At 40.3% G+C, this 16,426-nt stretch overlaps 1 long non-coding RNA gene across 9 annotated transcripts in view; it reads left to right on the top strand.

The window, feature by feature from the left end:
• The window catches only part of LOC135306779 (uncharacterized), a 43,231-nt gene that overhangs the window by 15,508 nt on the left and 11,297 nt on the right, over positions 1 to 16,426 (top strand). For 5 of the 9 annotated variants that reach the window (XR_010367543.1, XR_010367542.1, XR_010367540.1 and 2 more), the window contains 2 exons: positions 738 to 951; positions 2,318 to 2,516. This is a non-coding gene — a long non-coding RNA (uncharacterized LOC135306779). The other 4 variants (XR_010367544.1, XR_010367547.1, XR_010367546.1 and 1 more) reach the window with 4 other exon arrangements.

Raw genomic sequence — 16,426 nt, 5'->3', positions numbered from 1 at the left:
GCAGCCACATGTCTAGTGTTTGCCTCATCTCTGCTGGAATGCCCACGCCAAGGAAAACCAGCAAGGAGCAGGAAAATGCTTGAAAAGCAAGACAGGAGCTTGTGGTAACTGACTTTCATGGGCAGGGCTAAAGGGAGCTCAGCTGTGTGAGCTAAACCCAGAAACAGCCTTTCCAAAAGCACTGGTGCTGGGTCAGTCTTGGTAGAGGGGCTGGGTGTTGGAAGAGAGCAGAGGTGTCCCAAGGGCTTTTTTGTAGATCCAAACTCTGCTCTAACCCAGTTCACTATGTGATTGATTTTGTGCTCCTAGATACCACCTGATGGTATTGTTGGTGTACTAGAAAATGTAAGAATTTAGCATACCAAGAAAACAAGGACATCTAACCTGGTATTTTCCCTCAAACCCCATGCCCAGATATGAATAAGGACAGTGAGCTGAGGATACTGCTGGCAGAAAATCTTATCTTCTAGTGATGAGAGTGCAGGCACTTCCTGAGACAGAAAGATTATCTTCCTATTTCAAAGCTCTCAAAGGATTTCTACACAAGAGCTTGTACAGTTGCTTTTGAAGCTGGTCTCAATAACCAGTTTTCCATGACAAGGAGTACCACTGCTGAAGCACACAGTGCCTGAAGAACCACTGCAGTCTACCTATATACAAGACAGCAGATAGAATACATATTTATTCACTTTGTAGCCCAACAATCTTGATGTTTAAACATGCTATTTGCTTTCCAGGGTGCTACAAGCTTGGCCGTGCCTGAAATGTACCCTGCAAACTCAGACTGCCTCCAGTACCCAGGGATTATTGCTCTTGATTGTCTACTTTGTTTACCCTTGGCTACACAGTGATTCAGCTTCAGAAGGAAGGAGAACAAAGCTGCACCCTTCACTCTGCCTTCAACGTCTGTCAAACAAGCCCCAGTTAGGAAAAATGTGAGTCCAAATCCAGGTAAGCTGAGTAGCTATAATGACTCAAGTGCCGCAGTTCTTGGACAGCTCCCAGGATGTTTGTTGAAAAGTTTGGGATATTTCTCACTGCTTTCCTCAGAAAAAGCTGACAAAAGTGCTTTCCCTTTGCAGTCAACATGAGAATCTGAAGGCCAACATTATTTGCAACAGGGTTAAATTAAGGGATCTCTCCCTGTACAATAAAATAATAATTCCAGTGACTGGTTGTTTGTACATGAATACTGTTTTGCAGCCCCAGCAGCGAACCCAGTGAGACAAGAACTTACAGGAACAAAACAAGAGGTGAAAGAACAATTGTAAAGTATATAATTACTATGGGTTTTGTTTCACAAGCACTTCCAGTTTCCATTTGCAGATACAGAGCTTTTTCCTGGAGGTGCTTATGCCTGTGTTAAGAGCCAGCCCTTGTTCTTGCACTCTACCTATATAAGAATTGATGTGTTTGCAGAAGGTCATAATGGTTGTGCCAAACTTAAAAATTCACCCCAGGTTTGGCTTGGGTTTCAATATCAATATTACTGTCCCTGCTTGCACAAGATGAAGTTGTGTTCAGTAGAAATATTAATTTAATCATGGGGTTTGTCATTGCTGATAAAGAAAAGAGGAGAGATGACAAGATAAAAACCTGTTTACACATGAGATGTTATTAGCTGTTCTGTGTACTGTCCATAGCCTATCCAGACCAAAAAGAATATAATACATGCATAAAAATACATTGGCTTAGCTGAAAGTCTCTCTGAATCATCTGGCAAAGGCTTGTCACAAAACTTAGATTTAGCTTCAAAATTGGAGTAATACCTGTAAGTATAATTTTTATAAAGATGGTAAGATTTAAAGAAGAGGTGCTATGGCCACAAAAGTCAGAAGGAAGGCTGAATTTGTTGAAGAGTTGTCACCTTTGATTGTTTTTTAATGACTCCTTGAATGACTGCTGGGCTGGGAAACTCACTACATGCTTGCACAGAAGTTTTTGTATCTCTCAAAGGTGGTAATTTGTAAAAAGTTATCAGTCTTGGAGGGTGCTGCTGAAAAATAATTGAATTAACTTTAATAGTTTGAGAAATAGGGTAAAGGAGAAGATAAAACTGAGATGCAAGAGGAACAACATCCTGAAAAACTGTTCCAGTGTAGAGATTTTAAATGCCAGCATCATCTGAATGGCACCAAGACTCTTTTTCAATAAGACTGTAGAGTTCAATGCTGCTGGCCCAATTTTCTGTCTTTGGCAAACTCCTGACACCCACCCTGGATAGTCGTATGACAGCTTTATCACTTAGACAGTCATTTTGCACTCTAGTTCCCCCTCTCTATGCTTTTCTTATTTTTCTCAAATCTTGATTTAACAGAAACTCATCATTGATCCAAGATTGGCAAAGAATTTTTTGAAAGAACCAAACCCTTCAAGCAATCAACATGTGTAGCTCCAAAATCAGTCTGAACCAAAGAGTAGTATTTGGAGCTTGTGTGTTTGGGTTTTTTTCATTAAGGTAAATTTTTTTCCATTAAATTTTCCAAATAGGAATCTAGAAAACAAGGAGAGATAATAGTAAAAACAAACAAACAAAAAAAAAACCCAAAAAAAAAACAACAAAAAAAAACCCCCAAATTATTACATATTTGCTTCTTAGAATAAAACTGATTTCAATTATTGTAGAGATTAAATTCCTTCCTGAGGTACGCAGAGATTTAGCAAAGGATGGTGCAGAGAAACATTGTGCTGTGATAGGATATGTTTTCAAATTTTTTTCCCGTTCTTCCCAGGTTACTGTCAACAATTTGGGGAAAGGTACTGGGGAAAAGTGAGGGCTAAACCACACATGAGAATTGAGTTCCTTATTACTCTAAAATTAAGTTCTCATCCTTGAAAACTGTCTATTTCAAAGAAGGAGAGATGTCTTTTTTGTGTATTTACAAGTGTCTCCCATTTGATTTCTATGAATAATTCACCACCTCCAGATGGAGTCCAAGCCAACCATTGCAAATATCACACTACTGAAAGCCAGACCCTGGTGCAACAGTTACAAGTGTGTGTGTTCCAACTGGAGCCACATCAAATGTCTGGTTAGAACAGGATGAATATGAAATTTTTCCCTGGAAGTATTCACTAAAAGGGATTAAAAACTTATTCCTCCCCTCTCATAAATTTATTTGGTGAATGTATTCACAGAAACCTGGAAATTAAAATGGAGAAGCAGATGAAGAGCTTTCTGCTTAGGCTTTGGGTAGAGGTAGATTTAGGTAGAGTTCCCACATACTGATCTTCCAGCCTCTATTTCATTTTCTGTGCATTCCAAATTCTGAAAGAGGTGACACAAAACGGATTTACACAGGAATCTGAGAGAAAAATCACCTCACCTTTCCTCCTGTTCAATGTCTTTGCACTGCTCTGTGGGATGGAATAAGGACAGGGCTGTCATGTCACAGCACAGCCTTTCCTCCCCCTTCTTTAACCTGCCAGCAGCACTATTGTATCTGGCCCTGGTACAAGCCCTGACATATATGACAGGTATTTTGGAAACCCCTGAGACACCAAAGGCAGCAAAATGTGGGTGAAAGAGTAGGAGATGAGAAGAATGCAACTACAGAGCTATGGGACAGTTCATGGACAGGCCTGTGAGGATAAGTACTTAGGATGGTGTGGAACAAGCGCCAAAAAGAGCAGATGAAGGTTTTGGATACCAGACCTTACTGTCTCTGGCCTTTGGTATGCAACACAGATGGAACTGGAGTTGTGAGGTCTATCAACCATTCTGCACAGGACTGATTGGGGTGCTCACACAAATCAGTCTCAAATGGTGCAGCGCAGGTCCTCACTTACATGGCCAAAAGTGAGAGAGCTGGAGTGAGCCCAGCCCAGCCCTGGCTGCAGAGAGCATGCGGAGGTGTAGGGATGGTAAAGGAAAACAGGGAGGAGGGATTCAGAGGTGTTGCTGTAGGGCTCTCATGGAACATCTGATGTTCGTGATTTCTATTTTATTGCCAGTGTCATTCCTCCTGAATGGGCTAATAACAGGATAAATTAAAAGAATGAGGTGCTTTGTGAGTAGAGTCATTATCAAAATCAAACTTTGCTTGTTTAAAATACTGTGCAACATTTGCAGAAGTTTCTTCCACCTTTGCTTACATCCAGTATATATTTACTGGCAATTCTCTTGTCATTGTTGAAGCTATATTCAATTTTACCAGCAACAATGTATTGTGACTGGAGTGAATTGAATTTTCTTATCCATTCAGAAATTATTAGATGCACAATGTAGACCTGAATAATAAGCACCCGTTCATAAATGTTTTGCCTGTGGTTACACAGAGTCATGTGCCTTCATCACTGCTGTACACAGGGATATCATTACAGGAACTCAATAGGATTGAGCCATGTGGCCACTTCTGCTTTTTATGTCAAATACTGCACTAACATTATAACCTTGGAATAGGATTTCTGCTCAGATCCCAATAGGAGCTCCTAAGGAGGAAAATCTCACTCTTTAAGTTAGCAAAATCAATTAAAACCAGGTTATGAAAAAGAGGTTGATTCCATTTTCATATTCTACAGATCTATAAATAGATTATGATCCCACTGTTAAGTGAAAGTCTGAAATCTAGGTGGTTAGAGGTAGGGAGCAGGGGTGAAATGAACTACATCAAAATCAGTGAGACTCTTTGCATCTGACTTCAAAATATTTTGAACTTTTTTCTTGGAGAAGAGCCCAGTTTCTGGAAAGAAATGGTGGTTTTTTAGGATAAAGGCAAAGTGTCCAGAATTTCAGAGTCTTCAGCATTATGTTACTACCAATCCTAGTGTTTAAAAATGCACACCTGAACAGATCAGCTGCGTTAGACCTGGGAAAAGATAAGGTAGAGAAAAAGAACAGTAGCGAGACTCCAGAATTTCTTACTGCACACACACCATCACAGCATAACTTTGTTTTTTGCTTTCTCCTGCTGCCAAACTTCAGCAAGATTAAAATCAGACAAGTCTGGAAAGGAAATGAAGCCATTCACTTTATTAGTCTTGATTAACAGCAAATTATTCTCCTAGCATTTACTTTTCCTTCATTTATTTAAGAGTGATTACACGCAAATAGCAGTTAAAAACGTCAAGGTTTTAATAATAGTTTTATTTGCCACTGTAATTGCTTTTGTAGCATCTCTGAAGTGTGAAACACACCCCTCCTGACAAAAAATCAAAATAGCAGCAATGCATCTTTCTATCTTTTAAGTACACCCTCCAAAACAGTATAAAGAAACATGTAGGAGTTTATTACTACGTTTCTTATTTAGTGATGTCACTGTGTATTTCATATGTTATTCACTATGCTTGGTCCAGGCTCGAAGGCTGGGAGTACCTGTAGCCCATATGGAGAACCCTTAAGGTCAGTTTTAACCTCCTGTTTCCTCAGAAGCTTCTCAAGTGCACAAGTTTTCTCAGCTAAGCTGTTGATCCATCCTTTCCTGTAGTTTGCTCTCCAGTATCACAGGAAATGGCAGGACTGTCCTGCAGTTTGGGCAGAGTGTGGGTGGCCCTGAGGTGTAGGAGCTTTTGCTCACCCATGGCTTTATCTTTCCAAACTGCAGCTCCTGCCAAGCAACACCTGAGCTGCCATGGTGCAGTATCCATCTGGCTGTTCATTGCTAAATTGCTAAGGGAATATCTCTTTTTCTTTTTGCCCTGTTAGTTCTAACGAAAACTTCCACACCAAAACCCAGAGTCTCTCATTTTCAACTAAAGGTGGTGGTTTCTGTCCTCCTATAAAATCCATGGCTGGGACAAAAACCGAGAGTCTTTTTCAAAAGGAGGGATGGAGCATCTCTCCTCAGAGAAAATTCTTTGAGCTTGGCATTGTCATTGTCTTTTCTTTTTTTCTTTTTTTTTTCACTTTTTCTTTCATAATTACCATTTATGTTCATACCTTCTGCATCTGAGGGCAAACACAAAATAAATGGCCCTACTTTTCCAGAGCTACTGTATATCCTGGAAAAGTTCCCAGGATATCTATCAGTTCAGATTCACTCTGTTTCTTTTCAATAAAATCTAACACTGATGGGAGCTCCAATAGCATCATCTCAGAGTGAACATGACCTTCTGGTGAAGGAAGTCAAGGAAGCTTCTCCCTCTGGGATTAGAGCACAGTTATGCCTCATTACTGTGAATAAGTTTTCTCCATGGGTTTATGCATGCTGCATATCTGGGCAACTTCACAGTATATGCACATGTACACAAATAATTGCATCTTTTAAGTAGACCCAAAATGTTTGGGAGTGGGAATAAGGAAAGAATCCTACTTTCTGTGTTGTCTGTAAGAGGTGTTCAAAAAAAGGGAAAAAAGGGCCTTTCTCATCAAACCCACAGGTCTCTGAGGAGTTACAAGGAGTAGATTTGTTAAAATAACAACTGCGTGTTTTGCACATTTTCTTTTGGAATACCATCACATTTTTAAACAAACTTTATTAGAATTCATATCCAGCTATGGAGCTGTACAAAACTCCTTTAACAAGCATAGTCTGGCTGGAGGCAATGAATCTGTCTTTGTCACTAATGATGTTTGTATTATTTTAACACTGTTGATACTGGGGATTTGTGGGGGGGCTGCAAGCAATCATCTTTCAGCCACAGCTCACCTGCCTTGCATGCTGATTAGAAAAACACTTTTCCCTCTGGATGCCAGGAACACAGTGGGGTACAGGAGGGGACGTGCCCACAGGATTTCAGTCACGTTGTCTGGTTGCTGGAAAAACCCCTTGCAATTCCATTGACCTTTTCTTATTCAGTGAAGGGGGTGGGTGGAACTCCTTTGGCATTTTCCAGTAATCTGCATCTTTTTCATGTGGTGAGTGTGGTACCCTATCAGGAGGGTTTGTGATGTGGTCATTTGGTAGAAATGAAGAATTTTCCAAAGAACTAAAGCAGCTCTCATTTTTTCAGATGTGAAGGAATCCTGGCCCTGGGCCAGGTCCTAGCTGTTCAGGTGCTGAGAAATCTGTTTCCAAGGTGCAGTTCAATTGAATCAGTTAAATGTATTTATATACTATGTAATTTATACAATATAGTAAGCATTCTGTACCAAATATTATATACTATATACCATAAGAGCATGTGTACGTACAAGTGGTTTTTAATGGCTGGAGACACGTGCTGTATCTTCTTTTTCTGTCCTGTGATGCTACTTCATGTGAATAAGTGCCAGATGTGATCCCCCAGACACAGACTAGGTATATTCTTTTGCTTTAGGTGTGAAAGGGGAACAACCCTGTCTGCATCTTCTCTTGGCACATCTGTCTCTTGAACAAAAGCTTCTTTTGGTTTGCCTGCTTTGCCTTGAAACAATGGCAGTAAATACAGGGCAGGGATATCATGGTGCTGTGGAAAGAGGTTGCCGCTCCTTGCCCTGGTTTCTGGGTGCACAAAGTCAAGGGGGATTCCCTGGCTGAGAAAGAAAGGTGACTTTTGTGGCAGTTGTAGAACATGGAGGAGGAGGGAGGAGGGACCTACTCATGAAAACTAGATATCTCTCAGCTGAGGATTTTCAGAATAATCATAGTTGATTAAGCAGTAATATCCTGCTGTGGGTAGCAGAGCTGCATAAATTCACCCAAGATCTTACTCAGATCAGAAGGAAGTGGGTTTTTGACTTCCAGAACATGTGCACAGGATATTTAGGATGCTGGTGTGCTTACATATCATTCTCCCTTCTGCCATGAACAGAAGCAGGGGGATGCCACACATTTCCCTGATTCCTTTCAACATCCCAGCCCTCTCCTGTGTTGGCTTGGACAGCAGAATCATTAATTCATTAATCATTAAAATCATTAATCAATTAATTTTATGAACTGCAGTGATAGACATATGTCTACCCATGGCATAGATGTATGAATAATAGATGAAGGCTATTTACATAAAGAGATTTTTTTGTAGCCTTAGAAACCCTTTGGTTTCTTTAACTTGGACTGTGAGACCTACCACAAAAGTAAAGGTATTCTCCTGTGCTCCAGCCCTAAAGAAACAAGCACTGTGACCTGAGTGAGCAGGTTCTGTTCATGACCCTCCACAGAAAGTGGGAAAGGACCAGCATGATTCATTTTTATTCCAGTTATAAAATATACTTTTTTTTTTATGAGCAGATAAGATATTTTGTCAGGAAATGGTTCTCAGCAGAAACAAGTCTGCCAGGTTCAGAGAGTGGGTTCCATGCCTACTTGCTCTTGATGCCCTAAAGAAATGAGAGGGCTGCATCCCACCTGCTGTTGTCAGGGCTTGGAGCTCAAGAACCATGACAAATGGTGCACAAGGCAAAAATACCAAAATGAAGGAGGGGAGCGAAAATTATCTACAGTAACTGAGAAAAGAAAAATGTTAATATTCCTTGGCAGTTGTTACCCAACTATTCTCTTTTTTTCATGTTTAAATTTAACAGTAATGCCCAGGAATATATTGCACATTTGAGGGAAAGCTCCACAGTTTTGAAAAAAAATGAGAGGAGAAACTAAATGTCCTGGCACTAACAGAATACTAATTTGGGTCTGCAGCAATTAATTAAATTGGTCTTAATTAAATTTTTCCTGCTGGATTCACGAAACAATCTGTAATTCTGCCACCTATGCTGTAAAAATGTAACATATTCCCTTTGAATTTGTAAATGTTCCTAACTGTTATTTTTAATCAAAGGTCCACCTGAGTTTAATTGTCCCATAGGTTGGGTGGGTTAAAACACATGTATTTCAGAGGTTACTTGCAGGATATACTGTGATTAACGTTGTCATCTGTGAGCTCTTCATTACCATCACCTCTCCATGGACTAAATATTCAGAAAACCATTTAATCCTGAGTCAAGGCTGTGAACTCAGGATCAGTCCCAGGCCTGTGTGCTCAGTTCAGCAAAGGGAAGGAGAAACAATTTGTGAGAGACAGTGACACAAACTGACCCCACATGCCATGGCTGGTGTCCCTTCCTGGCCACCTGAAGGGCAGCACCCAGGGCTGTGCAGGGAATGTGTCCTTAGCCAACGTTTGAGAGAAGTAAGGACAGATTGGCTGAAATGTCAGCAGTGCAGCAGGGCTGTCGCCCTGATTTTTCTAAGGTCTCCTAAGCCTTCTGATGTTTACATTCTTGTAGCAAACTTTCTCACACACTTTCTGTAAACAACTTATTGTTTTGCATTATTTTGTGAAGGAGGAGAAATTTGATAGACTGTTCGTTTGTCCAGTGTCATTGGAGAGGTGGCACTTTCACCCTCCAATCCACTGTCACCCTTAAAAATCTATAAATGTTAGAGTCAGAAAATAAACTTCCCTTTTCTGCCTTGAAAGCAGCAGTGTGTCCACATCATGTTGTTTCATGTCCTATAACAACACAGAGCTGTTCTGGTTTTGGGGTTTCTTTTGCAAGCAGTAATGAGGCCTCCAGGATAATATTCTTAGAAAGAAAATCCCTTTAAAAAGTCTTTGCAAATCCTTTCTCTCTGACTCCTTTGAGCAGAACAAACCATATTTTTCCTTCCATATCAGGCCAGAGAGAATCAAAGACTTGGGATGTGATCTCTCTCTCTGTCTCTCTGTTGTAATGGCCAAATTTGACCCAGATAGAGCTGCGAGGCTCTGTGTGACTCACCTGAGCCAGTGTACCTCCTAATGAAATCATCCATAGTCCAGATGGCAAATCCAGCTTCCCAGAGACTCATGAATTGAAATTCACTTATCCTTAATGGTATTTTGAATAATATCGAGTGATTTTTCAGAATGCTACTGTACTGGGCACCCTCCAGATATGTCAAATGGTGTCAAGTGGTTGTTCACTGTGGAACCTGAAAGAAAGGTTTTTATGCAAAGACAGAAGGTTGCAAGTGTAGGTGACTGCTCTGCATTACTCACTTCAATGTGAAACCTGTTTGCATAGCTCTTCATGGGCCTTTGAGGTACCTTTTATGGAAAACCTGTTTGAATTTCTTCAAAAGGCTTGGTGTGAGAACATAAGAAAATTTTGCATACACAATAGTGTATTTCTCTTCTGTTTTTATTTTTTATTGTTGGTGTTTTTTAAAATATCACTCAAAATACTTTATTTGAAATGAAAATTAAAAGTAGTCAATTGGTTATTTTCTCTTTTAACGGAAACGTAAAAACTATTTGCACATTTCACAATCATCTCTCTCAAGAAAAAAATTTAAATTGAAATTTTAATCGCTTTATTATTTTTTAATGAGGCAGCAGGAGTTCACCTGACAATTTTCTAGTAGAAGCAGTAGGAAGGCTAAAAGAGCTGCCAAATGCAAAGGCTGACCATCAAACAGCAGGAAAAGGTATTCCTGACAATTAAGCTTGCCTCTCCAATCAAAGCTTGCTGAAAAGGGCCAGAGCTGAATTTTCCAGTGCCTGCCAGGAATCATTTTCCTGGCCTGGCCATAGAGCACTGGATAGAATTGTCTTCTGCTGGCACATCCAGCCCTGAGCCTGGCCAGGGACTCCACATGGAGGATATGATGAAGTTCCACAGGAATTGTCCCTTTCTCAGCAGGATCCGACCTGGTGTGCCAGCAAGAGCCCAGAGAGCCCTCCTCTAGATCCTCCCCAAACCCTGCTGTCTTGGAGGACACAACATGCTGCTGCAAGGGGTCCTACAGGACACAGGGGGTTTTGACATCAGGATTAAATAAATGATTAAAAGAGACATAATCAGCTTTTAGCATTATGATTCGGAATGTTTCAGCAGAGGCACGACTGATCTACCAAAGGTTGCTCTGGCAGATTTGAGCTCCTGACAAAGGTTTTCCTTCACAGGACTCTGCCAGGGAAAGCTCCTGCAGCCCATCCTGCTCCCACAGGCCATCCAAAGTTCAGATTTGACTCTCATAGAGGTTTTGTGACTGTCTGAAGGCAACTTTCCTTGCTTTTTCCAAACCACCTCTGCTCACTGAGGGTCATGGGTCTCCTCCAGATTACATTGACAACTCATTAAATAGGAAAAGACAGAAGTCTTGATTCCCAGCCCAGCGAGTTTATTTTTATCCCACGTTCTGGTAAACATACAAAAGTTCTAAATTATGATCTTGGATATTGTCTGCTGCTTTCTTAGTGGGAAATTTCACAGTGTATCGGCAAGTGAGATTCAAATGGTTTGTGTTTATTTATCCTACCTAAGAGCTGAAAATGTTGCAGTAATGAACAATATATCAAAATGTCAAATTTACATTCAAGCTATTTGGAATTCTCAGTTTCCCAAACAATAAGGCAATAGCTTTTTTAAAAAGGGATGTCCTCCAAACCATCATTGCAGTGCAGCCAAAACTCCTTAGTATTAAAGGCTTCCTTCTCTAGGACATAAAAGTATTACAGGCAATTAATTATGCTGTGATTAGCTGAGACATCTTAACTGTAAATCATTGTTGCTTAACTACGGTTTCAAAGAATTAATTGGTTGTCTGCCAGCTGAGGGAAATGAAATCTAGCACTAGAAATAATATCAAAGCTCAGGCACCTGTGAAAGAGTCTGGGAGCAGTGTAGAGGTGCACACCTTGTATTTACATGGATACCACCAGCTGAACTCCTCACAACTCCTACACTCCCTTGTGGCAGATGGCAGAGAGGGAAAAGTCCATCTGACTTTTTTTTCCTGGTGCTTGCCCCTATAACAGCACTGTAAAGCACTGTGGACTTCACATTGAGGGACAGCCACCAAGCAGGGCCTGTGTTCCCATGGAATGTGCATTTGGGGTTTTCCCTAGATTAAGGAAGGCTCAGGATGCAGCTACAGCTTTTCTCCAATCTAGCTCACAGCCTCTGTCTGCATCCAAATATTGGATTTGTGTGAGTTTAGGGGAATTCAGTGTCACAAGGAGAGATAGGATCACAGTTTCAGGATCCATCCAGGGAAATAAGGAAGGTTCTTAAAGACAGGCCCCTTGTTACATCCATCTGACATATCAGTAAATCACCACCATGTGACAAACTTTAAACAAACTGACTTTAGAACTTACAGTCCAGATTTCAGCCCTCTGTAAGATATTCACAGATATAATCTTTCAGATATGAGAAAAATAGAGATTGCTGCAAATCTGATATCTAAAATGAAATACATTTAGCAGTCTTTGTGACTTATCAAACATGGAAATATATCCACACTGTAGTACAAACACAGCCAGCTTCTGACAATAATGCTATTGAAGTAACAATCTCTGCTCATGCTGCTGTCATTCAGATCATGTTGAAATTACATTTAGAAAGATTAAAAATTAAATAAATGTCATTTACTCTTTTATTTTTTCTCACATCTCTCCATGTGTCTAAGGAAGACACTGCTTCTCTCTCTAAAGATCACTGAAGGTGTCTGGGGTCTGTTTTCTATGAAATACAATTTTCTTTACTCTGGCTAGATATTCCTTAATATGTCCATAATATCTGTTGTAGAGAAACCCCTTCAGACATCTTAAGAAGTCCAGATGGATTATGCTGCTGGGATCCTGCCCAGAATCCCTTCCCAGAGCAGGGCTTGCTTTCAAGCTATTGAAAAAACACCATGGAGCTTTACTCCAGACCAAAGCAGCTGCCCAGTGGCAAGGTGGACACAATCCAGCCCTGTCCATGAAGGAATCACTCTGTGCATCTCCCCCGAAGAACTGAACTGCTGCCTCCAGCCTGAAGTCATGGCCAAACTGAGATCAGCAGAAGACACTGCTCTCAGTTCCTTGATATCACACAACACAAGAATTTGGCAGAAGTTTTAAAGGAAATTACCTTTGTGAGTATCTTGTAGGGGCTGCATAGTTATGAACCTCAGGTATCCTAGGAAAGATTAATGTATCAATAGGCATGGAATTTCTTTAGTATCGCCTCACTGTCTCTGCGACCAGTTCAAGGGATGAGATTCACAAAGCAGATATCTCCAAGCCATTGCTGAGACTCACTGGAGAGAAAAAAAAACACTTTGAGATTCATCCAAGCCGTAAGAATTGTGCTTTATTTTTTCCTTCAGTAATCAGCATGGAAGCCTAAGGTGACTACCTCAGTTGCAGTCATCCAGAACTGTATGGGATGCATTCCAAACACAATGAATAAGCTCCTCAAGAGTAATAATCTTATTTATACTACAAAGTATTCTGTGCTTCCTCAGGGTGCAGGAAGCTTTTAGCTGATGTAAGCATACTGCCAAAATGAATAGTCTTATCCTTGCCTGTGCAGTCTGTCCCACTCTTTTCTGCTGGGGAAAAAGGTTGATGTGGCCATGTCCTAAACTGCATAAACTGCTGTGGCTGAAAACGAATTAATTTCAAAGGTTCATATGTTGGTAAATCTACCATATCTTTACTCACCTTGTTCAGTGATTCCTTTCACTGTTACAAGATGGGTCATGCTTTATGTTTTGAAATCCTTGTCACTAATTTTTAACCAGCCTTTGCTTCTAGATTTTGCAGTATGTATTGTCAGCTGTTTCTCTGCTTGTTTTCAAAAATCAATTGTCAACAATATCATGGTTAGACCCTGTCTTTAAACAAACTGAAAGAGAATAGTCAGTACCACTCCATCTGATGCTCTGTAATGGGTCTCCACTGATTTCTGATTAAAGAAAAAATGTCCTTAGATTTTGAGATCTAAAAGGATAAGTCCATAAAATATTTCATTTCACATCATGTGATAAGTAGCTTCCACTTCATAAATTCCTTTCCAGCTGGTGCTGGAGACACACAGGTTCTGTGTGAGTTTTTGCCCAAAGCAAATCATCACAGTCCCTCTCAGTAATTTAAATTATTCACCATGTATTGTGACTTGCAAATGAGGCTTGCAAAGACCATTCAGAAACAAGCCATCCACAAATACACAGATTAAGAAGGCTATTGAAATGTGTCTTGCTCTAGAATATTTTGCCATCTCTTTCAGCACGAGTTTTGCAGCAGTATGACTCTTGTTCAGTGATCCCTGCCTGCCACATGAAGACAAAAAGGAATGTTGTGCCATTCACAGTGGGGTTGCAGGTGCTGCAAAAGGCTTGGACTCATGCCATGGGATGTTTCTTACCCAAAACACAAAGCCAGGATCTCCTGCTCTTCTGGCACTGCAGAGCCTGAGGGCCTGGACACTTGATGCTGATATCCAGGGCAAGCCATGAATTATCACAACTTGATGAGAATTTCCCGTAACTGAGAAGGTTGAAGGTTTCACTTGACTGGGAGCTAAGTCAAGGTGGCAGAGAACTGCAGGGCTGTGGGTGCTCCTTCCACAGGTTTGGGAAGGGATACTGAGCCCTCCAGAGAATCTGGGAGTACACCTTGAAGTTGCCTGCTCTCTTTTCCAGCCCCTTTCCTCCTTAGCACATTGTCTGGAAGGTTACTCCCTGCCTGTTTTGTGGAAACAATTGGAGACACAGGAACACAGGGAGATAAGAAGGGATAAAGTACATTTCAAAACTGAAATGGTTAAAAGTGATCTTCAAATGTCAGGTTGCCTCAGGGAAACAAGAGCTCACCTCAGCTCCATTTAGAGGGATGTTGGATAGAAGGAATTTTATTCTTTCAAATGTATGTGCATTTACAATGCATAAAAATGTAGTTAAATCTGCAGGCCTCTGTGACTGAAGAGCGAATATTAAACATAAACGGGTTGCTTCACATCTGGAAGGAAAGCAAATCAGCATTGCTTCTCCACAGGGTGAAACTGAAATGTGAGCTTTGCAATCTTATTACTAGGCCAGGGAGAAATGAAATAGAGAGCTGAGAATCAGTATGAGGTAAAATATGCCATTAAACTATCAGATGAAATCGGGACAAAAGAGGAGAAATGCAGGTGCAGGAGGAGAAAGAAGAGCAAATTTTGCCTTTTGGACAGATTGAGGGGGTTTTGTGTGTTGGCCTAACACGTTTTTAGGTGCTGCTCTGTCTCAATGAGTAAAACAGTAATTTGGGAGAAAGTTTCTATGATCTTTAGCAATTTTTACCTTTTTTTCCATCTGTTTTCTCTGACAGTTTTTTTTTTTTTGTGTGTGTGTGTGTGCTTTGTCACATAAAACAAGGAATTTAGTGGAAAAGTTTCTTCTGTGAACTGGTCTGGTAGAACCATAATCCAACACAGAATATCAAGATAGTCAAGAAAATGTGACTTCCTTACATGAAGAACATTGTGGCTTCTCAGCCAGACAGGAAATGGCTGTGAATGGATGCAGTTATTACAACCACAGCTTGCATAATCCTTTTCCAGCTTTTTCCTTTCCCAAAAACCTACATGGGAACACTGTGTTACTCAGCAAATAACATGTATGCATTCACAGAATAGTTCACAGTGAGGAGGTACTGAGTAGGTCACAGATGGAGACACAAAGTCAGCTCTTGTTAACTGATGATTAATTTTGCTTTCAATGAAAGGAATAATGTAAGTGGTTGAGTCTATTTAATATTATTATTATTATTATTATTATTATAATTTTCCTCCTTCAGTTTGTGAAGGTTTCCCCTTATATAATACAGCTTCCAAACACTGACTATTCCACCAAATTAATAATTTATTTGAGATTTTTTTCTCTGTAATACACTCCTGACAAGACATATGCAATACACCTGCTTAGAAATGTGAAGACAGTTTATTTAGAGAAGCAAATCTAACACCTACCCTTTAAAATCGGAAGACAGAAGCATCAAAATAAATGCAGAACCTACATTTGAAACTGTCCCTGTGTGTGCTTAACTCTCCATTTCCTTATTCATTGTCCTGAGGTGCTAATCTCCAATTCCTCATAATTTCTTCTGGTTTCAGATAGCTACAGCAAAGAACCAAAATAAGTTTTCTGTCATCCCGCCTCACAGCTGAAGAGAAAAGTGGAAGATTGAAATAAGCATCTTGACCACAGGTGATTGTCAGCAGTCACAGAAGCTCCACAACTAACAGGTAAATCTGGGATTGCTGTGCTTTGCCTGCAGGAGGTGGTTTACACATCTGAAAATAGAGTAGGATTAGAAAGAACCTCAGTGTGTGATGACAAGCAGCAGGAAAATGAATCTTTATATCTAGAGGCTGCCATTAACTTCCATATGCTCCTCAGAGGAAGCTTATAAGTGAATAATCTGCTGAATAGGATTGCACTAATTAAAGTGAATTATTTGAAAGAAAGAAAAAGTAGAGTTTATCAAGGAATTCACTCAGGGCACATACTGCTGCCAGCCTTGTTTTAATTTACCTGACACTGTTGCAGTCTACATGAAATTCTTCTAGGATTCTAAAGTGCCATTGTCACATTAAAATTTTCCTGAAGAATAGGGGGAGTCATCTGGGGAGAAGGCAAGCAGGATTTGTCTGCTCTAGAGTTGTGCTGGTTTTCTTCCTTGAAACATCTCAGGTCTTACTTGAAGCTTCTGTCCTAGAAAAATTGCACTTCTCAAAAATTAGTTTTGCTTGGGTTCTCTATCACACTGCAATAATCTTTCCCCTCAGTCAAGCAAACAACAGCACATCTGTGCTTTATCATGAAGCTTTTGTTAACAG

This window comes from Passer domesticus, chromosome 8, assembly GCF_036417665.1.
Source record: "Passer domesticus isolate bPasDom1 chromosome 8, bPasDom1.hap1, whole genome shotgun sequence".
NCBI lineage: Eukaryota > Metazoa > Chordata > Aves > Passeriformes > Passeridae > Passer > Passer domesticus.
Note: the sequence above shows the minus strand (reverse complement) of the source record. Positions and strands in the feature narration are given on the sequence as shown.